At 45.1% G+C, this 25,953-nt stretch overlaps 1 protein-coding gene across 1 annotated transcript in view; it reads left to right on the plus strand.

Moving 5' to 3' along the window:
* The first annotated feature begins 3,128 nt into the window (after positions 1–3,128).
* Positions 3,129–25,953, plus strand: part of Lrrc3b (leucine rich repeat containing 3B) — an 85,875-nt gene continuing 63,050 nt past the window's right edge. The window contains exon 1 of the mRNA XM_059274194.1: positions 3,129–3,237. The gene's annotated coding sequence lies outside the window, so the exon portion shown is untranslated. The remainder of the gene's footprint in view (positions 3,238–25,953) is intronic.

Raw genomic sequence — 25,953 nt, forward strand, 5'->3', positions numbered from 1 at the left:
AATGTTTCAATTGGGGATGTGGTGCAGAATTGAAGGAATTTCTTCTACATGCAAAGGTTCCTAGAACGAACTGACTGAAACAATGCATTCCATTTCTAAAGGAAGTTAAACAGAAAACATCAACAAATCCGATTTCCCTGTATATTTTTGTAACATTTCTTGTGTGTGCAGACAACTTTTACAAATGGCCTAGCTCTGAAGCAGAAGGGCCCTGAAGGTGAATGTGAAGGTCAGAGAGCCTCATGACCCTTTCATGCTAAGTTCCTTCTCTGGTTCACTAATTAACTTACGGGTAGAGTTTCCAAGAAGTGTCCTTTCTCCTGTTTCATTTTTTAATTGGATGTCAGCTCAAGCAGAGAAAAGAACCAATCAGAGTCTCATATTAAATGCCAAATTTGCTGAGCTGGACTTGATTCCTGGTTGCTACAAAACAAATCTAAGTTTATATCAGAGGTGACAAACTCCATGCCCTGTCATTTATCCTTTTTATAGCTTGGGTGACACCAACAGTCAGCAAGTCATGTTGACAACTTGGTGAGCCAACCAAACCAGGAACCCACCACGAAGGTTATCTGAACCACTGTCAGAATGTTCTTCTTTTACGTTTAACTAGATATATGCATTATGGACATTAATAAGTGACGAATGTTCCTCCAAATACTATTTCATTTAAAACACAGCATCACGGTAACCACACGGCAGAGAAACTAAAGCTTCAGACGTCGTTAATCAACAATCGGGAAGGCCTGGATATAAGCCAGATCTGTAGGATCCAGATCCTGAACTCCATTGTGTTCTGTGTCATCTTGTGCCTCTGGAACCCTTCAACTGAACTTACACCCATCATCCCTGACAATACTCATCTATAACAATTCAACATGTGGTATTTTATCACATAGTCCTATGAAATATTTCACTATTCATTTCTTATTCTCTCTCAGCCTTCTACTGCTTTGTACAGCAGTCTAACGAGCATCTCTACAGATGAGTTTTGTTGTATGCTCTCAGTTATCTCCTGAGTCGTGAGAAGTAAAAGCATTGGCATGGTATCACAAACAAATTTTATACTTTCAATAAGAATGCCAAATTTCCCTCTGAATAATTACACCAAATTACATGCCTATTATCCATAAGTATTTATTTCTAGGTTCTAAAAGTCTCAGTTTAAAACTGTAAAAAATATTAATAGTAATTCAAATCCAGACTAATCAAATCACATTGTGAAATATTAGAAATACAAGCCATGGAATATATGGGTATATAATGTGGGACTTGTTCACAGGGCATGCCTGCTCTGGGGTGACAGTGGTTTACATTTTTGCGATGTGTCTAGACACAGTGTACCTCTTCACAGTTCAGCAGTGAAACACCGCTCAGCTCCTTCTAAATGTGTCTGCAAGAAGAAAGCATCATTACAAAGGGGAGGAGTGTCAGCAGGCTTGCAACATGCTTGACACAGGTCACCAAATGTTAAAGATTTTTCTGGTGGATCCCCATCTGGAATGGGTTTGCTCTGGGTGCTAGCCCCGCAGTGTGCCCGACTCTGGCCCTGTGTATGAGCTCAACAGTATGGCTTTCTGGTCTTTGGGGATTCAGCAGAGAAGTGAGATGGTCACTGGGAGCAGATGAACTAGGAACAACGAGGAAGAAAATAACTGTGTGCAGTCAGTCCAGGGGCCTGTGAAAATCACTCTGTACCCTACTCCTTCATAAACTCCTAGAGGTTCCATCACACTTTATTCCAGGGACACTGGGACTCACTGCTCTTGAAGGAGATGATCTTTGAATACATAAGCATTCCTTGTATTCAGTGGACTTAGTAGATGCCAGCCCTGTTGAATGTTGCACCTGGAAGAGGTCTCACAGGTGAGTGACGTGATAAAATCTATCTTATCGGTCTTACAAGTGATGGAAGATGAAAGTCTGTGACAGCATAGAGAAGAGAAAGATTGATTTGGCCTGGGGTGGAGGTTAGGAGGAAGGAGACTTGGAAAAACCGTGGCGTTTTTTGAGGCTGGAAAAGCAGGTTGTTCAATCCTAAATTGGTTTCTGGTGCTGATCTTATAAATAAAGTCATGAAATAGGAATATTACAGAAACCAGTAATTCTTTCTCTGTCTTGACTTGTCTCACTCTGTCTCTGTCTTGCTCTCTGTCTCAGTCTCTGTCTCTCTAACACACACACACACACACACACACACGCACACACACACACACACACCATTTCTGTTGCACATTTAAAGCCATTCCTGGGAGGGACAGGGATTACCGGGGAAGCAGGAGAGATTGGCTACCAAGGATTAGGGACTACAACTGATTGCCTAAATGTTGGGCACCACGAACTCAGGGTACACTCATCTGCAAATCCGACAATGGAACCATGGGTTGGGGTATGGAGTCCTGTCTCCCTCTCACTCATCCTTCTTCACAATAGCCTAGCACAATACTTGGCATCCAACAAGAAGTCATTGTATAGTTAATTTTAAATATTTGCTTTTTCCCTGTTGACAGCAATGAGCCTTGGCTAAACAATTGCCCTGTTTACTAATCAGGAAACAGGAGGAAAAAAATGGGCCCATAGCAACCTGTCCTGGAACTGTGCAAGGGGGTGCAAGAGCCGAGGAGGAGGCTAAGGCTGAAGCCCCTCCCCTCCTCATTCAGGACCCTCCAGCTAGAAGGCAGAAAACAGTGTCAGCGAGGTGATAGCCAGCTCCGCCTGTCACATTCACTGTTCTAGGTCTTCTGGTCCCCAGAAGCCTCGCCCCTCCTCCATCCTCAGCCCAGGTTTGGAGGCGAGTCCCCTCTAGTGACTGAGCCGCCTGCATGTTGGCGAGTGGCTTTCTGCCTCCTTCGCATCTTTGTCTCCTCCTCCAGCTAGACTCCTGCTCCCTGCACAGGGTCTGCAGCGGCGGGCGCCGCAGCGAAAGCCAAGTCGTGCCCCACACGGCCGCCCGGGGCCGCACCCTCGCTCGGTGGCGGCGCGCAAAGACGCCAGCCGCGCCACGCACAGCCTGCGTCCTGCGCCCCGGCCACAGCGCATCCACGCCGCCGCGGCGGTCGCTCCGGAGCGGAGCCCGGCCGGCGGGCCGGGTCAGGGTGGGCAGCCCAGTTCGCAGCCTGCTGGAGGTGCCGGCCGCTGCAGCCCTGGCAGCGCGCACACCCCTAGGCATACGCACCAAACGCCTCCTCCCTGCGCCACGAGGATGGAGCAGCCATCCCAACCCAGGACTGGCGCAAGGTAAGGTGCAGCCGCCTGTTGCTTTACGCAGAGCGCGGGATCAGCTCCCACTCAGGTTGCCTAGGCCATCTCTCTGGGAAGCAGAGAACGGTCACCGCAGTTCTGAGTCCTGTCAGTCCAAATCCCCCGGTCCCTTTGACACAGATCTTTGGAGAGAGTCTGCCTGGAGAAGAGAAGTCGACCCTTTTCGCTCTTGTGCAACCAGGTGCCATGCAGCAGTCTGCAAACTTTTGTGACCCTCCCTGTGTGGTTCTCACCTGGTGCGGTGCCTGTTCATTTCTCTCGTGCGCCCTTCCCCCAGCTCCCCCTTCCTTAACGCATTTGCCCATTTCTCTCACTGTGTTCTTGCAGTTCGACTTTTCGCTCTCTGCAGCTCCGGTTCCAGAGATGAGGGCTTGCGATCTAGTAGTGCTTCTCCTGCCTGTCGCAGCTGGGTAGGGGCAGAGGACCAGGAGAGGTGGGACTTAAGGGAAGGCTGCTGTTACCCGGGGTCTCCATCCAGAGCGGTGGGGGTTAGACCACTCGAGTACGCCACCCCCAACTCGGTAATAAAATCCTCAGAGTGGCTTTGGGTTATGGTTTTGTGCCATGGGAAATGCAAGTGTGGATCTGGGTGGGTGAAGTAAGTGGTTCTGGGAGGAAAAGGTCTCTCTTGAGGATGCGGGAGGCAGCCAGAGGGTAAAATCTGCCCAAGGGTGAGGGGACGGAAAGGCTCTGCTAACGTGGGCGAAGTGACAGCCCAGCGTGGTCACTGAAGAGGATTTGGAAGAGATTGAAGTCCGGTGGGGGTGGGGGGCGCCGGCCTGGATGTGTAAATACAGGGGGAGGGGCTTAGGTACCTGGGAGGTCCCGAGATGGGAAGCAGCTCCTGGAATTCCTGCCCCGGGGTATTTAGGAAGGCTGGCTGCTTCTGCCTAGGGTAGAAAGAGCTCCCTCCCCAGGAACAAACAAACCTCTCGGCTACATTCTGAATGCGTTGGCATCTTGGGCGGTGACTGAATGTTCAGATCATGGACCGAGGACGCTGTTCCTGGCTCCAAGCGGACCACAGCCCCTGTCCTCTCCCGCACCCGCTCGTCTCTACACCCCTTCATCTTCGCAACCGGGTCGGTAGATCTACGCCCACCGTCTCTGACGGCACTGGGGCGTCAAGGATGTCTCCACGTCCCGGAATGGGAAGGGGACTCCTGGCCTGATCCCTAGGGGTATATTTATGTGTGGAAAGCAAAGGGGGATCCTCAGCACTCAGCAGATAGGCTGGGGTCCCAACCCTCCAGAGAAGAGTGCAGGGCGGAGGCTGCACCCTGAGCCACCTTCTCCTGGCTGCTTCAAGGTTTGCACCTGGGCGGAGCAAAGAAGGGAGTGGGGGAGCCCTGAGCTGGGCTGGGAAAGATCTTAGCTTAGAACTGGAGGGTGTGTGGAGAGTCGCAGCGGAAGGGGGTGTGCACAGCTCCTCCCGTGAAGGGAGACCCAGCTTCGCGACCTGGTCTCGGGGATCAGAGGTGGGTCCACCCACTTTGCAACCCCCAGATAAATCGTCCTGGTTGTTTCTGATGACTTGGTGGATGCAGGAATACTCCTTTCCACCCCAGCCATCTGGCCTTCAAGACCACTTGTGGGAAGGGGCCCATTGCAAAGAAAGGGCATCCCCTCTCTATTTATCTCCAAACTCCTCCTCTCTTCCTGAGTGGGGGACACATCACCATGTCTGGGAGAGGAGGTGCATAGCCCTCCTCGCCCTATCTCCTGTGACACTTTCGGTTGAGAGCCCTGCTTGTCTCCAGTTCCTACCTAGCCTGGTGGGGAAGCATTTGGAGGTTGTGCTGGTGTGGGGCTGTGGAAAGCTCCCAGGTTCTCCCCGCCTCAACTTCTCATGTTCTGGCTTCTAGGAGAACAACCTTCCGTAGGTTGCCCTGTGATTGCTTCTCCTATCCTGCACTAGCCAGGAGAAAGCAGGATTGGAGTCAATTTGCTTCCCTTTTTGGTCGGAGCCTTCTAGAAGAGTGGTGGACTATCAGAGCTCTAGGAGGAATTTTATGGCAGTCACTCCCATCCCCAGGCCTACCTGGAGCTGCTAGCTCCCTGCTTCAAAACAGACAGCTCTAGAGCCAGAGGAGCAAGAATGGGGATTCCCTCTACACAAGCTTCTAATGCATTTCTGGGGCACAAAGGCCACACCCTCACCAGCTAGACCTGGCAGGTGACAGCATGCAGCTTCTTCTGAATTACCTGGATATCTGAGGTAGGACTCTAGATCTCAACCACTCTGACAGGTTTCTAGATGTTTCTCACCTGTATTAGTGCTTTCCCCCTTTTCACAGAAATAGGGTGGGGTGTCTCATGTCTTGGGAACTTGGGAGAAGGCTTCAAAGCCTCACTGAGGTAGCTTCGGCCAGCGGTTGAACTGTGTGGGGGAGACTGGAGTGATAATAGTGCCTCTTAGCATTCACTGGGGTGGTTCTGCATGCAGGGCCAGACATTGTCCTGGATATTGTACGTGCTTGAGTTGCTTTTAGTTTACACAATAGCCATGAAAGCTAGGTGGAGTGATTTTATATGACTATAGTTGGGAAAATCAAGTCATGGAGAATCAGTTTACTCTACCTCACCCAGCCAGTACATGGTAGGGCTGGTTCCCTAGAGGGCAAGCTGTGTGTCCCAAACTCACAATCAGGTTTTGTAGTAAAGGCTGCCCTGCCCACAGGGGAAAATGCATGAGGCCCCTTCAGTCTAAGCCCAGGGGTATACTGTGCATGCTGGCATGCTGGCCTCTCCTCCGGAATCTCAAGTGGGGACTGACATTGTATGTCTAGAGTCTCCCGGGGTGCACCAGAAGCCAGTCCCCTTGTTGTTGATGATCTTCTCTTTTCAACCTGTTAGCAGATGTTTCTCTTTTAAATTCAGAGCTGGGTTTCTAAGTGTGATCTGCTTTGTGCTATGAAGTCGGAGGCATTTGGGATAGTAAGGGTATTCCACAGGAAAATGTCTGGGAGTTGAATGTGAACATAGCACTGTCTGGGAGCTCAGAGACCATGGTTCCTCTGCAGAGGCCAGTTGGTGATGGCTACCACCCCTCAGTGCGCTTGTAGCATAAGTGTAGGAAGCATTGCCTTTTTACTCCTGGGCCCAGTGAACCTTCTTATACACAAATAGATGTTTATTCCTCATGTTTTTCAACATCTTAAAAACCCTTAGGGAAAAAGACTTCCCTATTTTATTTATTTATTTATTTATTTATTTATTTATTTTGCTTTTTCGAGACAGGGTTTCTCTGTGTAGCTTTGCGCCTTTCCTGGATCTCGCTCTGTAGACCAGGCTGGCCTCGAACTCACAAAGATCCGCCTGCCTCTGCCTCCCGAGTGCTGGGATTAAAGGCGTGCACCACCACCGCCCGGCATGACTTCCCTATTTTAAAAAAGGTAGTTTTGCTTATTTTTCCTAAGCTACCACAAACTCAGCTCTTTGGTGGGATGGGCAAGGAAATTGCAGTAGACTACAATCCTTCAAATCAACAAAAATTAACCAGCCATGTAAACCTTTAATGATTCTAAATAAGATTAAATGAATTCCCAGCCGTTTTTGAAAGGTCTTATCAAGTTTGAGTAGTTTTGCCCTGCCCTACTCACAGTCATTTACTGAAGTAGAGAAACTGTAAAACATAAGGGGAAATCTCTTTCTGATGCAACTAAATGCCTTGATATATTTCTCTCCTGTAGCTTCCCATTACATTAGACTTCCCTGTTAACATAATTCTAAGTGTTCTCTTGTACTTTGGACTCAAATGCTTCTCCACTCACTGAGACACTCCCATAGCAAGCACTTCCCAGCCACCTAGACATTCTGTTTAACCTCTAAGTGGTCTTGTGGAGTGGGATTCTAGCTACTAGGGGTAGTACATGTGTTTTCTCTGAGGTCATAGTTCCAGGATGACTTCCTCTGGAAGATAAACTAAGAAAAATCCAGCTAGAGAGTGAGAAAAGCCCATTTCTCAGCTGCACCAGGATAGCAGAAGTTAAAAGTGAACATGGACACCTGGTGGCTCTTATATCACCCCCAATTTGGTGACATATCAGCACAGAAGCCCTGGGCAGTGGCTGGTGGAGGAGAAGGTGAGGCCTGCTGGAGAAGCTCTGGGTGAGAGGAACTCCAGAAGCAAGGGGTATGTCACAGAGACTATTCTTGCTATCTTTTCCATCCATCCACCTCCACTTGCTACCTTTGTCTGTTGGGCAAATCCCAGGGTCTCAGGGTCTCTGGGGGCTGCATTCACTTTCTAGAGAGTTCATTAAAAATGAATCATGATTTAATATGTGTCAGAAAATTCGTACACCTGCCACACTCTTCCAGGAGGACTGTGAGCAATCAGTTTGTCTCCCCAAAAAACTGTCTCAGGATTAGGATACTGGTTTGGCTAAGGCAGAGCAGTAAAGAGTAAGAGCTATCCTTGAAAACCATTGTGACTACATGCCAAGAAATGGTCTCTGTTCTTTGCCACAGAGAGGAGAATCCAGAGAAGCTGGGTCAATACCCTGGTCGGCCATTTCAGTCTTTTCAGAGAGGGTAGGAGATAGCTGTGGGTCTCTGACTCCTGTGACCCACGTTCCCTCTTCTTACTCTATGGGCCCCTTTGTGGTAGCCTGTCAAGTGGCTCACAAAATGCCATCACAATTCTCTAAACATCTATTCGTTTTAAATCCTATAACTGTGAGTTTGTGGACAAGAGAAAAACCGAGTAACTATGAGCGTAATCACAAGAAAAATGAAGATTTCTTTCAGAATACATTGACTGCAAATGCTCATGTTCTAAATGGCACAGTTATACATTATTTTCATTTTTAGGTTGATTTTTTAAAAATAAATAATTAAGATCCAGAGTATCCAACTTAGATTTTGAATAGAAAAAGAAGTCAAAATAGATTCTAAGAAAAAGGTTTGAAGATAATTCCATAAATGAAACAAACAAAATGAAAATATCAAAATAGAACCAGAGAGGTTTTATCCTCATAAATTCTGTCTTAAACCATTATATAGTATCTTAAATCATGTCCACTTTTGAGTTCTCTATGTGACTAAAAATTTAGCACTGTGTTCATTTTTTCTGTAGACTGTGACTCTGAACATTTTTTGATAATGCAGGGTGGACCAGGCTTTTAGATGAGAGATGGCCATCTACTTTTGTGTCCTCTTTACAAAATGTTAGAAGATTGATGCATCCCAGCTCAGCATATGACATGGCCATTTCCTGTGACAACAAAGTCTGGGCATTCTTCTCTTGAGTCATGTGACATGGCCATTTCCTATGAGAGTGAAGTCTGGAGTCTTCTCTTGAGCCAGTGGTCTTTTCTGAAGGAATAAATTAATAGGAAGGACAGTAAAATTCTTCAGGAATGAATAATTAAGTCTTGGAGAGAGAACCAGTCCCATAAAAATGGACTTTCGTCTTCGTGGGATAAATGAACAGATTAGGGAAGGTTACAATGTTTATCGTTTCATTCCATGCTAAGCTCCTAAGCACATTTTATGTTAATACTTGTCTAGTGAAAATATCACTACACTCTTACGCAGTTTTTATTTTAAGTGTTTTAGTGCCTTTTATTAGGAAAACAAAATGGAAACAAATATATGTATCAAACTATTTCCAGTATCATGGAGCAAACTTGATAGTGCACTGTGTTTCCAAGGCTAGCTTCCTGATTTCCTTTCCTTTCCCCTCCCTCCCATCACCCGTCCCCCTTTCCTGCCCTGCCTTTTTCCCTTGGGTTATTGATAGGATAAGTATTCTCTCCACTACCTTACTGGGAAAAACTTTCACAGTACATGTCTCTAGACAAGGGCAGGGATGCGGGAACAGTTCACTGTAAGTGTATCTAAAGCACAAGACTGCCTCTCCCCCAGTCTTCTAACCTCACCTCTGACTTAGAGGATCAGGCCTTCTCCAGGCCTGCCCTCAGGGCTTCCTGCTTGCAGTGCTTAATTAAAGCACTTGGCTAGGAATTTGGGCAGGAGAAAGGTCCTGGTCTGGTCTCTGGGGTTCCATACAGTGGGGCCATTGGAATTACCCAGCAGGATGCTTTCCACTCACCTCACAACATAAGCTTTCATCTTCCCGTACAGGCATTTATTGAGATGGCCAGTCTATTCTTCCTACTGTGTCTCAGAAATACCTCCCGTTTGCTTTATTCTTATCAGAAATACCTCCCGTTTGCTTTATTCTTAATGGCATGATGGAGCCTGTCTGTGACCAAGGCTTCTGATGCAGAGCCTAAGGAGGTGGCAAGTGGCACCAGCAGGCACAGGAGGGCCAAGTGACAGGCAGGAGCGGGAGAGAAGAGGGCTAGTCCAAGGGAAGGAGAGAGAGACACACAGGAACTGAACCAGGCGCAGGAAGGGAGTCTCAGCACAGGAGAGTGACACCCATGCCATCTCCAAACCCAAGGACAAGGGAAAAATGAAGAGGAAACAGAAAGTGAGGTATGTGGTGAGGAGCGTTAGAGAAAAGTGAGCTAAGACGTTCCTAATGTAAATCTTCTCAGAGGGCCACATTTCTTTCTTACATGCCAGAACAACTCATTACTGTCCCTCGCCTGTCCCCAGCCCTGGCCTCTTATGGCCATCTGTACCCCATTGTCCTTGGCAGATCAGAAGAAGCCATGGGGGCTCTGGAATAGCATGTTTAAATGTATTGCATGTATGTAAGATTACACATAAGATTCACTTCTAGCCATTGTTGCTGCCCTCTGTGGTTCCTATGGAATGCAAGTATTAATGTAACCTCTGTGGTTGGAGTAGATGCTGCCACTCCAAAGTGGCAGTGAGTATGAGTGCTGCTGTGTGATAACTGCGCTATGATGTGATCATGACTTCCCTGTATCAGTGACAGAACCCCAGCTCTGCTAGTTCCCGTGGGGCCTGCATTGGCATTAGAGTGGAACACTACATTGTGAGGGAAGGTTGATGAACAAGTTGTGAATTCTGTCCATTCAAGTTCAGAGACTGGTCACTAGGTTCTATTGTTGGATGTCTTGCAAGCCTATAACCACATAAGAACACTGGACCAAGGTGATCACTGAGTTTGCCAAGCATCTTTGGAAAAACGAGAAGGACTGTGGTTGATTCTCCCTGCTGCTGGCTATAAGTTGAGGTAGACCTTTTTTTTTTTTTTTGGTTTTTCGAGACAGGGTTTCTCTGTGTAGCTTTGTGCCTTTCCTGGGACTCACTTGGTAGCCCAGGCTGGCCTCGAACTCACAGAGATCCGCCTGGCTCTGCCTCCCGAGTGCTGGGATTAAAGGCGTGCGCCACCACCGCCCGGCCGAGGTAGACCTTTGATGAGTTGTAACACAGATCGCGAGGCTGCTTTAGTGAGGGAGCTTTTCTCCTTAGACCAATTTACACTTCTCCACTCCAAGGAATTTCTTTTTCTTCCTTATTCGTGGGCATCAAAAATGTTGGAAAACGAAGAAGACTGTAGGCTGAAGGAATATCCCCTAGCAGGGCCCCTGCCAGGGTATGGGAGCCTGCACTGAGGACTAGGGAAAGAGGGTCTGGGAGCAGCAGTCCCAGGAGCATCTGTGGTCACGGTGAGATGAGCACTGGCTGCGTTTCACCTTCCAGAAACAGCCGCTTTGGGATATGATCCCCATGGCCTTGGCCGGCATGACATGAAGTGAGGCTTCACGGCACCTCAGCAATGTCCACTTTCTGACCAGCACAGTTCCCTTCCAGCAGAACTGTCAGTGGTTTGGAAAAGCTTACTTCCTTTCCTTGAGCACTTTCTAGCTATCAGGAAACTTCCAGAATGCAGGCAGGTGGTGAGAGACCCATGGAAAAAGCCCAGGATCTGAAGAACTCTTAAGCTGAGGGATGGACAGTGGATTGCAATTATGGTGTGTTTTCTAAACAGATGGCTCTTATCATCCTGCACTGGGACAATGACTGAATGTCCAGCTCCTGAGATGAACAGTTTTGTTTGTTCTGACTGGTGAAACAGAACCTGCTTAGTAGAAAAACAAGTTCTTCAAGAAAACCTTTGGCTTAGGGAGTAGGGGCGAGGTCTCAGAAAACAAAAGAGTTTTCTTGTGTATGTAGGTTCAGCTTTCTGACCATATGCTGGCATTGGGCTTGCTGCATGAACGTTCAGTGAGAGGACTAGCTGGGACTCAGACCCCTCAGAAGCCTCCAGTAAGCATGGGCTGTAATGGTTAAGGGTGTATCTTTGTGTTTCTAGTCCATGGACTAGCCTCCCCACGTGAGCTGTTTCACGCTCACATATTAGCTTACGCACAAATCCAGCTGTGGTGGGCAGACATCCGGTACACTTGAGGGTCAAGGATACCTGGAACATTTTTCTCAGCCCTAGAACTAGCAGATGGGCTATTCAAGAGTTGGGTGGGAAAGTGCCGGATATGGAAGGGTATGACAGTGGGGAAGGGTACGAATCTGGTTATACATAAGAGCGTTTGTCCTAGGATGGCCTCATAGTCCTTCACCGGCTGCTCACTGTTTCTTTATTCCTTGGCATCCTATGAGCGCCTCTGGGCGGGGCCTTATCGGTACTGACAATTGTCTCCATTCTTGTCTCCAGCTCTGTGTTGGTATTTTGAAGTTAATGGGGTGAGTGTTTAGACTACAAAGCAGGACACATGGCCAGAAATCCAGTTGTGAAATTTCCCTGCACACCACAGGCGTGCTCCTTTTTATCTTCCTACTCTCAAAGGTTTTCTGCTCTCTCCAATTCTCCCTCTCCCCTCCTTGTCTCAATGTGGAGATTTTTATCTACCTACCCATATGTCCTTCCATCTAGAGATAACCCAACCAAGTACCAACACCTCTCCTGCCATTTAACAGCCAACTGAGCAAGTGGGGCATCCTTCTGTCGTTAGTATGCCTCAATTTTCTCTATGTGAAATGGGTATAAAAAGAGAGACATGAGAGAATTATATATGTAATGTGCTTTTTACACCTGGCTAATAAGGCATTGTTATTGACACCAAGCAAAGCAGTATTGATAACTGACTGTGTACTCAAGCACTGAACATGTACCTGTGAAAAGAAATTTATAGGACTGGAAATGTGGTTTCATGGTTCAGAACACTTGTTGCTCTTACAGAGGACCTGGATTCAGTTCTCAGTTACTCACATGGCAGCTCAAAACTATCCATAACTCCGGTTCTAGGGAATCCAATACTCTCTTCAGGTCCCCATGAGCACTGTGGTCGTATAATACAGAGACCTTCATGCAGACAAAACACCTATACATATAAAATCAAAATTAAATAAACAAATAAAACAAGCATTAGAAAATGTCCCAGAGCCCTGAAGGAAGCTTGTTGTCTGTTCCAGGGTTGTCAAAATTGGCTTTCGAGAGCCTGAGGCAGCTGGACTGTCAACAAAAGATGCTCTTAAGTACCCATCCAGTAGCGCAGACAGACGAGGCAGCACATGAGCAGGGCCCAAGGGGGCACCAGGTGAAAAGCCGATTAGGATATGGTTCTAGAGCCTTTGGTTCTAGAGGAGGGGATTTGATCTGCCCGGAGCTTTGGCGAGGGGCTCCAGGGAGTAAGTTGCTGCTTCCTCTTGTCTGTTGATGTCGCCAAGCCAGGGCGGAGCTTTAGCTTTCCCAAGTCAGAAGCCCAGGCTGCTCCTGAGAGCCCCTCAGGTCAGTGGTTGATCTCAGGCAGCTAAAGTGGACATGGAAGCCTGCATGGCACCATGTGACTGTAATCTCAACCCTCAGAAGCTGAGGCAGGAGGATCTTGAGCTTGAGAATAGCTTGGGCTACATAGTGAGGCTTTTTATTGATGCAAACAGTGAGAAAGCCAGAGAGGACACGTGTGGTGCAGGCTGTGTTCAGGCTTCCACCGCAGAGGGGAGTCTGCGTTCCCAAGCCTGTTTAAAGGTGCTAAGATATGCAAGCGGAATTCGTCATTTTGAATGTGATTCTGACTGCCAGTGTACGTGAGCACAGGTGAGTCCCATAAGCTCTGAGCATTACTTTTCTGCCAAATGCTTACTGTAATTCTTGTCCTCTGTTCCTTACTGTGGGAGGTCCTTGGATGATGGAAATCGAGCCGGTGCAATCAGACAAGTGTTGGTATAACCCACAGGTCCCTGGGTGCTGTGACAGCCGCACACCCAGAGCAGACCCAAACTAGCACAGTCATTCAAGGGTTCCCAAATGCCCACACATGCCTCCTAAGTTCCTACAGTATGAGGGAGATCCATAGGTGTGTTTCCTGCTTTCTTCTGTGCATCACACTCCACAGAGTCTGACTTTGCTTGTTGGAAGTTTATGTCAGAGATCCAGCCAAGAGTCACACTGATTGTGCAGCAGGGATGCAAGGCTGCGGTTGACCCTGAGCTCCTCTGAGTGTGTGCAGCCAGCTCCTTCCAGGGGACGGGGGACTCACCTACTCTCACGTGTGAGTCAGGGAGCTCTCATCCTCTTGGCTGTGTCATCCCTCTCTCTTTATCCTTTCTACCCCAGCCTAGTTTTGATCATGAGGGATTTCAAGGAGATGATCAGACCTTACAAGAGTCTAATTATTTCGGCTTGAGGGACTGAGCTCAGTGGATACTGGCTTTGACGTTGTCAGGAGACAAACACACACCCCGCACATGTCACTAGATGCACATCACATCACTGGATTAAAAGAAGTCCGCTTTGTGAAAACTTCAGGTCTACGATTCCACCAGCCATGCTGTTGTCACAGGCAGTTTTGAAGAAGCAGGCAAGCCTTGAATGGAGGTACCTAACTCCAGGAGCTCTGGTGTTGAACTTTGACCCCATTGTTTCAGCAGCTGAACTTTGAGTTCTACTCACCCCTAGACACCCAAAGGCTAAGCCATCGTGGTCCCAAGGCCTGAAGTGTCTTTTGTCTTTGTAGATCTTCCTCAGCTGTCCTTCTGACCACTGTATGTGCTGGTCCCCAGAGGAGCCCACACGCCCCTCTTCTGGGTATATGCATGTCACACGTGACACGTAGCCTGCTCTACTGGCAGTATTGCGTGTGTTGGGCATAGAGATGGAGTAGCAAATTTTGTGTTAAGAATGCATCATAATTCAAGCCGCTGGTGTGATATTTTGAGATGCAGCCTTTGAAACACGGTTAGGGTCAGAGGAGGTAATGAAGGTGTCCCTTGAAATGGTATTGCTTCCCCACAAGAAGAGACAGCAAACCTTTCTTCCTCTTTCACATTCAAGGAAAACCATGTAAAGGCACAATGGGAAGACATTCACTGCCATGCACACAAAGGCCATGCCAGACTTGGCCCTGCTGCATCATTTCCAGAATGGTAAGAGAAAAATTGCTGTTGTTGAAGCCACCCTACCCAATATCATCCTGAAAGGAAGTTACTATAGGCTAACTTGGGTACTCACCTACCTCTTGATAAGTAAAAAGGTACCTATTCCTTTATCTGGGGTAAACTACCTTCTGACCTATAGTAGTAGGCTCTCAATAATCATATACTGGTTGAAAGTGTGAACTCTAGTAAAGAGAATAACGTTTATCCCACCTGGATAGTTTGGAAATAGTTCATCCAATGTTAAAGAATTCCTGCAATGGTAACTTGAAATAAAGATAAATTAGATTATCTTAGTGATACACACACACACCACTCCAAGATGTTAATGAGCTCTGATTTTCTTACTGGCTCACCCCATGGAGACATAATGATAGTAAAATAAATGCAGTCAGCATGCTTTCCTATTTACCCAGCATGCAGCAGTAACTATGTCTAAGCATTAGCGATTTCATCAAGGTCTCCTAGAACTAACTCTTCTCAAAAGAGAGCTTTCAAGTTTGGATGCTGACTTGCCAAATCCTGGTTTCCTTGAGCTAAAGGAAAGAAAAACCTCTGATCCTTCTTTTCCCAAAGGCTTAGAACCCTGGTATTGACGGGGCCTGTCCAGGTCCAGTGGTCTGGCCATGCAGCAAGTAGGATTTTCTGACAAAATGGTGGCTGTAAAATTCTCTCTTGCTATAAGAAGTGACTCAGACACTACATGGAATTCACTCCACAGGGTTTGCTTCTTGTCAGCAGAGACCTGATTTCCTCAAGGTACTCTCCCTCGTTACCACAGCGGGTGCAGCTGAGTTCAGAACGTGTGGGTGTGGGGTTTGAAGAGTCTGACGTGCTTAGGTAACAGCATTCCAGTTGTGTAATGGAGAAAACATATTGACAATATTTAATAGTGGGCTGAATCAATCTCTCTCTCTCTCTCTCTCTCTCTCTCTCTCTCTCTCTCTCTCACTCTGTGTATGTGTGTGTGTGTGTGTGTGTGTGTGTGTGTGTGTTAAAACAGGAAAAAAATTTCTCAAGTCAACAGTGCTGTTTTTGGCCAGGGCTTTTTCTCTCTACTGGGCAATAGTCACACTACTCAGGCCTCCAACCTGAGCTCTCTCTTGAAGCTGTATCGACTGTGTGAGCCTCACGTTGCAGTCTGTCTGGAGGGCACTGCAGTGCTATGTGGAGCATCTGAGGGAAGTCATTTTAGTTATAAGAGAGAAGATGAATTCACTTTTCTTCCTGAAGGTGGAAGAGTCATCTGCTTGCTGGAAAATTTGCTGATTGAGCTACCAGGAGATCGCTGTTAGTTTCCGACCCTCTAAAACCTCTCAGCCCACATCCGCTCCAGGACTTCCTCTTGTGAGCCTTTCTTTTAAAAGTCCAGGTCCTTCCTTCTCTTTCCTCTGTGCAGATAGTAATGATGAACTTCCTATCAGTTGGAGCAGAGTTGAAAGCATAAGCATGGCTATGGCCAGGGTGGAAGAGTGGATACCGTGATAGAGATACCGACCGGGTGCTCCAGTTACAGGCTGTCTAGAGCAGGGATCTAAGCCATTTTTTCTCACAGAGGATCCTTTGGCAGTCTGCTTGAACCTGTGTATAACTTCTTTATGTATATATGAAGAGAGACAGACAGACATAGAGCCCATGTAATCCAGACTGGCCTCTAACTCAGCGCTCTCACCTCAGCCTCCCAAGTGCCAGAACTACCAGTACGAAGCACTCGGAGCATTATGCAAGACTATGCCATTACCTAATGTGTTATCAATAATTAAAAAATTATCTTAAGTTCCACACCTCAGGACGTTCTCTTAGGCATTAGATAGATATATTTGTATTGCCTGGGCTTGACTAGTTGCCCACATGCATATCATATTGCAAGAGACAATTAATGAAGAATTAAAACTTCTGATTTGAATTTTCTATTTTTTTGATGTCTGCATCCTTCTGGTCTATGAATGCAGATCAAATGTGCATAGGAAAGACTAGCAGCGTCACAGACACTTGCTTCTGTGTCTAAATTTAACCCCTCGAGGTAGTATAAGTTTTAATATCAGGAGGGGTTAACCACACGGTTTTAAAGCTATACTATTTTATGATTCCAGGAGCTATATTGTCCTATGTGAAGGGAAACTGTGACTTTTACTGAAGACTTCAAAGGAGCAGATAGTGGTGATGTAATCTGTGGCATGCCTTTAGCATGGAAGAGAACACCCAATTCTAGTTAGAGGTCAGTAGAAGAAAAAATCAGAAAACATCCCAGACAATTGCTAACTGGCATTGTCTCCATACAGGTAGAACCTGTACATAGATTCTAAAGTAGTATCTGTGTTTGTTAATTTTTAAAAATATACATACCATAATTCAACCAAAAATGTGGTTAGCTCATAATCAGTCCTGTAGGGGAGAAATACTTTTTCATTTATTCAGAACAATGTTAGGTTACCTTAACAACAATGGTGAAATGTTTTAAATATCTTCATCACTGTTTTCTGCTACTTTTTATCTAGTATTGGAGACTGAAGTTCATGGGTCTGCACATGCCAGGCCATTACTGTGCTGGAAAGTACCCAGCCACCAATGTTTATTCTTCAGCTTTTGGAGTGAGGATGGTGTTTGGAATATGTATTATCTGGATGAAGGATGTTGAACGTAGAAGTGACTAGGTACTGGAGTGGGACCTGCATCCCTCAGGTTCTTTTCCAAATGACTCACACACTGTTCCAGCTTCTCTAGCATAAACATGGCCAGCTGGACAAGGCTCAGCTCGGATTTCATTTCCGGAAGATGGCATTCCCGGAGTCAGCTGACAGACCCCTGGAGTGGCTGCCTTAGATACGGATGCTCATTACCCTCTAGCACAGTGTTCTACTATTTTTTTAAATGCTTAGTAACAACATTCAATAATCATAAGTTTGTATATTTTTGTTTTTAGGAGACAAGGTCTTTCTGTGTAGCCCAAACTGGCCTTGAACTCATGATCATCTTATTTCAGCCTCCTAAGTGTAGGTTTACAAATATGTTCTGTCATGCCTAGCCTTCAATATTCACATTCCATTTGGTCTTGGATAGTTGTATTGTTCAACCGAAATTCATTATCACTTGCAATTGAGATAATTAAAATTTTTCTTAGTTAGGGTTTTTGTTGCTCTGATAAATACTATAACCAAAAGTAACTTGGAGAAGAAAGGATTTATTTCAGCTTCCATGACCTGAACACAGTCTGTCATGAAGGAAAGTCACTGGAGAAACTCAAGGTAGAAACCTAGAGACAGGAACTGAAACAAGAGTCATGGAGTAAAGTGCTTACTAGCTCTTATATAACTCAGCATAACCTGCCAAGAGTTGGCACTACTCAAAATGTGCTATACCCTCCTACACCAATCATTTGTCAAGAAAATGCTCAATAAACTCACCTACTAGCCAATCTGATGGAGGTTCTGAATTCAGAGTCCCTTTTCCCAAATGACTACCTTGTGTAATGTTGATAAAAAAAAAACTAACCAATATACCACACTAAGCATATAAGAAGAAAAATATAAAATTCGTTTCAGCAATATGCTTATCTCAATATGTTAAAATATTTCAACAAATAATCAAATTAAACTTTATTGAGTTTTATTCACATTGTCTCCAAGAGCTAGCCTATATTTTGACTTACACAATTTTCTACATGCTAAATTCTGAATTTTTATCAGAAATATTTGGTTACTTTTTACATTTTATAAAATGTATGGTTGATATATATGGTGTCTAGCCAGGTTTGCCCCTACATATTTAACATTTTTCATTAAAGGAAGAAATATTCTGAAGTTTAATTTAATCACAATTACATATAATTAAGCATTTCTTTCTCCATCCACCCTACCCATGTTCTAAGTTCTCAGTAACCCAAGATGGTTAACAGACAGCAGAGCCTTAAGCCATATGTGGAAACCACTGGGGAGGTCCCATTGTGAGCATTAGTGTCCCAGAATCAGGGATAGTTTTCCTAGATTTATGGTCTGTACTCAGAACTTCTTTTTTAATCTTCTTGTGAACCAAGCATTTTCCTCAGACCTTCCATCATCTCTTTTATATGGCCCCCAAAAGGCCTTTCCTCATGAATATCATTATTTGTATCCTGAGTACCCAGCAGTCTTTGCTTCATGGGCGGAAAGTTCAGGGATGAATTTAGGTGGAGAGATCAAGAACAGAAATTGATGCTTCTACTCCTGTTATGAAGAAAAGGTTCATTTTCCTTCTGTGAGTCAGGCTGAAGGGTTCAGACTGTCGATGTCTTTGATTCTGAAGACATGTGCTAGAGATAGAAACCCAAGTTTTTATGTTCTCCTTCCAGCCCTGGAACTCTCCATTAAGTTATCTAAAGGATCCTCATTTTAGAACTCTGCCTTTAATTACCGCTCCTTGGAGTTCTTTTGACAGTGGCTCTTAAGATGCGTTCCGAAGACCTTGTTCATGAGAACAGCCTATTTGTCAAACAGAAGTTCTGTGCCCTGCCCCAAACCAACTAGGTCAGAATAGTTAAAGGGCCTTGTTTTGAGCAAACTCCCTTTGTAATTCTTATATCAACAATGTCAAAATATATTGCTTTATATAGGCTCTCAACTTAGAAATGTGGGTTTTGTTGTGTTGACATTGTTATTTTGAAGAAGGGTTCCATCATTTCACACAGGCCAGCCTCCAGTTAAAAATCCTCCCACCTCAGCTTTCTGAAAGCTGAAAGAGCTGGATTACATATGTGTACCACCATATCTGGCCTGAATTCAGCAGCCCTGGTTTCTTTTTCATATTTTCTCTCCATTCCTGGAATGTGAGTCATTCTGAAGGGCCCATAGTGTGGGGTTTAGTATACATACTATTCAGGTCATCTAACTATGGCACTGGGGTACCAACATATAATTTGTAAGATGTTCTCAGGAACAGAAGGCAGAGAAGCATGTGGAAAACTAAGTCTATAATATCATTATAGGTGCAGGGAATGCTGTGTTCCCTGGAAATATGAGGCTGAGAGTCATATCCAGTTTGGTTGGAAGTTGGTTGAAAAGGCACAAATGGCTGAAAGGGTTCTAGGTTGGTTTAGAAAAGACTCACTAGGTTTTCTGCCAAACATGGATCTGAGAACACTGGAGACTTACGATAAATTAAGGTCTAAAGAGGGCAGCCGAGTTTGTGAATGATAGGGATAATGTATGAATTGCTGAGTCAGATACTTCACAACTGTGGGGGATACACAGAGAGCAAAGGCCTAGTCTGGGGATCAAGGACAAGTCACTGATCAGGGAGAGAACAGCAAAGGGCCATGGACAACACACCTGTGAAAGGTGATGGGCCTAAAGTTATTCTAGACCAGCTGGGCTCAGAGAACAAGTCAGGGGACACAGAGGGAGACGCCAGAGCTACCTGGAGCCTGAGAATGAGAACTACGTCCTGTGTTTTAGCAGCCCAGGTGGCAAGAAGAAACCAGAGATCTCAGCCTTGGAGTTGCACACACTGACTCAGACACCGAAGCTGCAGACCCAGGAGGAGCTTGGACAGCTGGAGGGCCACGTCTGTGCTCACTGAACAGATAAGCTGTGGAATGGTGGCAATGCGTGTCCCACAGAGAGTGCCTTCGCAGTGCAATGCTTCCAAGTCTCAGGCAGACTTATCTTACCTGGAACCCCATAGTCCAACACCAACATGGGGTCCAGCACCAAGGTCAACATAACAGAATCACCCTTGTACATACCCAGGTTGATAAAGAGCCATCTTCCATACACCTAGATTATACAGCACAGAACTATTCGTCACATACTCAATTAAGCACAAAATAAAGTCATTGGTCCTCACATCCAGGTCAAAGCAATAGAGAGCCACCCATCCATGCATCCACTATAATACAATGCAGAGCCCTGGACTGTATGTGGCAGAATGGAGCATGAAAAAGGTTGGGGAGAGGAATGAGGTGATATGCCAGGAGCTGGTCCCAGTGATGATGGTGCTCAGGGCCTGGCCAAATACTATGTCCACAGCCCTCAGCACATGAATGGATTAGAACAGAGGAGTAACTTGATTAAATAAGTGGTTTTTTTAAAAAACAATTCTTATATGTGGGGTTCCCTCTTTTTTTATATATCAGAAACAATGATCAACTTTTACAGAGAATCCTAAAAAGTTTTGGTATATGTGGTTAACCATAGTAACCATGATAGGAATAAACACAAATAAATGCTTATTATTTTGTTAAAATAACAATAATAAAATGATTATTAAATTCATGTACAAAGAATTATATTTTCCAAAAAAATTAAATATGATGAGGAGCTGGGTATGACTGTGCTGCATTTTTCTTCTTCCTGGTGTAACAAAGGACAGCTGGACACACATATGCTTCTGTGTTCACTATGCATTTTTAAAGATGTATTTAAATTGTGTTTCTGTGTATGGCAATGTGCACAAATGTGCAGGTGCCTGCAGAGGCCAGAGGCATAGGATTTCCTGGAGCAGGACTTAAAAGCAGCTATAAGCCACCTGAATATGGGTGGTGATAACTTAACTAGGGTCCTCTGCAAGAGCAGTACCTGCTTTGAACCCCATGTGTTCACTCTGTTATCACATCCATGTGAGGAAGCTTTCAGGACCCTCCAGCATATACTTGTAAGAGAACAGACACAGAGACAATGAAGACATGTACCACAGCATACTCACAAGGAAAAAGACAGAAGTTAGTAACCAATGGGGTACAGAACGGAGAACAGGGAATAGTTTATGAAATGGCCTCGTCAGTGAGCAGCAGAGTATCTGCAGGCTATGGGGTATGATTTTGGGAACATTCCTTCATGGTCCTCACACCAAGCAGGTGCTCTACTCCATGAAGCTGGCCTGAGATGAGAAGGGAGAGAAGGTCAAGTCTCAGAGCAGTGTGTATTTTACAGCCTGATCTTGCACAGGCTGGAGTCAGAGCAGTTCCTAGAAGCATTCAAGTCACCCAGTAGCTGTGTGATCTTTAACAACATACTCATGGGCTCTGGGCTCAGGATCCTGGATCAGTAAGTATAGGATTTATGAATGACAAAAATTCTGTCAGCTCTGAAGAGTGATCCAATAGACCTGGGGATTCCATTTTTGCCACAATTTGTCTTAGAAGCATTTTCCTGAGGCCTTATAATCTTGGCTTGAATTGGAAATGAGTAAGAAAGCAACAGTTTTTATTTCAGAGGAATGTAGGCAACAGCTGTGTGTCTCTACAGTTGTGGTCTTGTTGGTTGAAACACAATCCCCTTAGGCCTGAAAAACTGGCACCTTCCTTTGTCCAAACTTCCTATTTTGGAAGGGAGCTGAGGGAAGCATGTGTAGCCTGGTAGCACGTGGAGGGCAGAGGGAAACCTGTGAGAATCACTTTTCTCTTTCCACCATGTGGGTTCTATGGATGAACTCCAATCATTGGACCTTTCACTCCCTGAGTCATCTCACTGGCTCCAGTGTCCATACACTAGACAATCTGTTTACCAGCTAAGAATGCATAGGTATAGATTCACACCTGTGCACGCACATTGCCTAAGAAATATAGCCATCTTCTGCTCAGTGTCCCCTAGCACAGCACCATGCTGTTTGAAGGGATTTCAAATGGGTATACTGTTGTGCATATTTATAAGTACTTTCGTAGTCATTAGGAAAATACAGCAAGCATTGCAAAAATCATTCATATTTATCTTATTTTTTTGCTAGGAGTTTAAGAAAAGGGAGTTTGAGAAAGGAGTTCATTGGCGGTGGTACAAGTGGAATGTGATGCAGGCCTATTGAGTAACTGATGTGGGAGGGAAGCGCTAACTTAATCGTGTTAATGAGGCTTTTGTTCTAAGGAATTCAGAAGGGATCAAGTTAGCAGGTGACCAGGTAACTCCTGGCACCTGTAGGAGTGCATGTGATCTTCGTTGGTTTGATAACTTCTTCTAAAATGTCCTTTTGGGAACCTGAGCTATTTCACATTTGCTTCTGATTGATTGTTTTGGGTTCTTAGAACACTAGACTTTAACCTGGATATAATTAGAGGAAACAAGCAGGCAAATTAAAATGAAAAGAAATTATGTAAAACAACTGGCCCCAGATTCTACATAAATGTCAGTGTCATGAAACACATGGAAAAACCGGGCTGGAAGTATTTGATTTAAAGGAGACTGAAGAGCCATGGCCACCGAATCAGCATGTGACCTTTTATGGGACCCAGATAAAAATAAAGTGCCATGAGCACATTTTGGAACTCCTAAGGATATTTGAGAGATGAATTGCTTACTAGAAAACAGGACAGCTACAAATGTAAATTTTAGTCTCCCTAAATGTGATACTGTCTTTGTAGATCATATTCTCAGCTTCAGAGCTTCATCCTGAAGTACTGAAGTATGGAGTGCATCCATGTCCCCAACCAGGATCCCAATAGTTCAAAGTATACACACCCATACTAAAGGCTCACGCAGGTTGTGCCCATCTATCTATCTATCTATCTATCTATCTATCTATCTATCTATATATAGGTACATGTGTAAATAATGCACACATGTGCATATGTATGCACATGTATACAAACGTAGATCCACAGGCATATATGTATATAGGCATAGATATAGACATATATGCATACGCATGATCATATATATGCACATATAGATCCATACAAAAATGTATATGCAGACATGCATATTTAAGTATGTATCCAGACACATACATCCATACTTACACACTTAGAAGACAGAGCAAATATGATAGAAGATGACAGTCAATCTGGAGCATTTTATTTCCATTATTGCAATCTTTCTGCTGACTCAGGCTTAAGACATTTCAAAAAGAAGCTAAAAACTATTAGATTGTTTTGAGTTTGGGAAGTCTTAGACATAAATCCAAAAATCTAAAAATGCTATTATGTAGACCAAGGAACCAGTGTTGAGGAGATGCATAGAATTTTCCTTGAGCCACCAGAGGAACGTGTCTCCACCCTTCTGGGACAGCCAAGGCTTCTTAGGTAATTACTCCATAGGTAAGATCTCACTACAAAGGAGAGATTAGCCCCCAAGATGGGCTCTGGTCCCTGTGGCTGAGTACAGTTGTGACTACCTACATTCCAATGCATTCAGGCATTGCTTATTATCATCAATCAACGTCCACAGCTCAGACTCTGCTGTTGTCTATGTGGTTTTGTGAATTTGCTGTTCCTTCAGTGAGTATTTGGCATGGTCACTGTGTCTTGTTTTGAGAGCTGGGGATAAGGCAGCTCATATTCTGTTTGCATTTTGTAGTTTCAGGGAGAGAAAGTAGCCAGACACATCAGTAAGTGGATGAGAGATCACAAACACCGCTACATAGTTTAAAGGAATCATAAACGAGCAAGAATCAGAGGAAGTTGTCCTCTGAGGAGATCACCAGTTACCATGGTCAACGGGAGGAACACTTGGCTCTTGTTTACATACCTTTTTCCTGAGTTCACCCTGATGTCAAAAGCCAAGAGTCCTCTACAGCTCCTTGCTCTGCTAGACCAACACTGGTCTGTGTTTCATGTCTTTGTCATATGACCACAGGTTGGAACCATCTGAAGATGACAACACACTTTGTCTCGTCTTCCTCTGACAGATGTACCTGTTGTCCTTGCTTTTTAGCACAGCAGCACAGGCCTGCATATCTTCAAAGATGCTGACCCCTAACCCATCAGAAATCCCATCCCTGCTCATCCTGAAAGGGAGAAGAAAGAGTTAGAGCCCCTGGAAGATGCTTCAGGAAGCCTTCCCACAGCACTCCTCAACACTGCCACCCTGGCATGCCTCTGAATTACTATCTGCTTTTGCTAATTCAATGTGACAGGTCTCTAAAGCAATTTCAGTTTGTGTCCAAGCAGGGTGGGGGAGAACAGACACTCCATTCGCCTTGTGATGCTCATCAAATCCATTTGGACTCATTTCCTGGAGGCATTAAATATGTTTTATCTTTTCTTCAGTCACCTTTCCAGTTTGCTCCAGTAATTATATTCTATCTGCGGTGCTCGAGTTTCCCCCAGAGTGTGCAGCCCTTGATCGGACTTCAGCCAGGAGGCCACCAAGGACAAAGAATAAAAGCAATACCTCTCGGTGTTGAGGAGAATTCCAGATTTGAAACCCAGGCAAAAAGCTTGCCTCATGTGTGGAATTTGAGGAGACAGTCTGTGTAGGGTTTGCAATGTCACTCTGATTCCATGTTCGTTGTTTCTACCTGGGTGGACCATGCTGGCTCCAGATGGCAGGGCTTGGGAGAAGCAGCATGAAGTGTCATAAGATGAGTAGGACTTGATCACTGGGCCATGAACCTGGCTCAGGGCTCTTGTACACATGCGAGTTGACACCCTCCTGCTTCATCATGATTCCTTGTCCTTAATGGTGGTCCCTTTCCACCAGTCTCCCCTCCACTTCAGCAGTCTGTGTGCAGAGAACCCCCATCTCTCTGCTGTCGAGCTCCTGAATTCATGCTTCCCACTGCTTGGCATGCCCCTGTCTCTGATGAATCCCCCCACCCTTGCTGTTCAACTGTCTGGGGTTTTAGCTCAAACAGTCACTGTAAGAGCAGCACCACCCCATAGTCCTTTATTCTTTAGCACTTTGTCTTGATAGATTTTTCTCCACAGCCTGGCTCACCCCTCCATGGTTTGTATTTTGTGTTTATTGTCTATTTTTCCTCAACTCCTGAGTCCCAGTAGAGCAAAGGCCCCATGCCACCCACACCCCCAGTATATCAGCCCCTGTATACAGCAAACACTCAGTAAATATTTGTTGGAAAACTTACTTGGACTCTGTAAGAAATAGAACAGCCCCACATGCACATCCTTGGGATCAAATAACACAAGGTTTCTGTGATGGCTTTGTAAATTATAAACACCATACAAACTGAACTTTATATAGCCTCTGCCACGTTGCCAATGAAGAACCTCCTTCCTTTACTCAAGTATCCCATATATATTCTTATAGTGTGCATCACTGTAGAAATGTGATGCAGTTCATCGGTAGGAATTTTGGAGGGGAATTTGAAGCAAGAGAATCTTAAAACTTGCTACTCAAGCCACTAGCTGACAGACACCAGCTCTGGTCCCACTGAGTACAAGACATTTAAACAGTGCCCATTGCCATGTAGTGACTTTGTTCAATTTAAGTCATGTACAGCTTAACTGCACCAAGACTGGACTCAGGAAAATGACATCATGTCCCAGAATTGAGGAGCAGGGAGTGGAACATAGAGGCCAGCATAGTGGTATCTCGGCGGCTTTGGCTTGTTGTACCTCTGTGAGACAATAGTACAGTGATGAAGGGCACTTGATGGTGAACACACCCTGCCTGTGGATGGCATATGTGATTTTCTTCATCTACTTACCTTTGTGGAAAGTTTTCAACCTTTGCTATTTATAACCTTTTCTGACTTCAATCAGAATGTAGA

The sequence above is a fragment of the Peromyscus eremicus genome, chromosome 9 (assembly GCF_949786415.1).
Source record: "Peromyscus eremicus chromosome 9, PerEre_H2_v1, whole genome shotgun sequence".
Lineage (NCBI taxonomy): Eukaryota > Metazoa > Chordata > Mammalia > Rodentia > Cricetidae > Peromyscus > Peromyscus eremicus.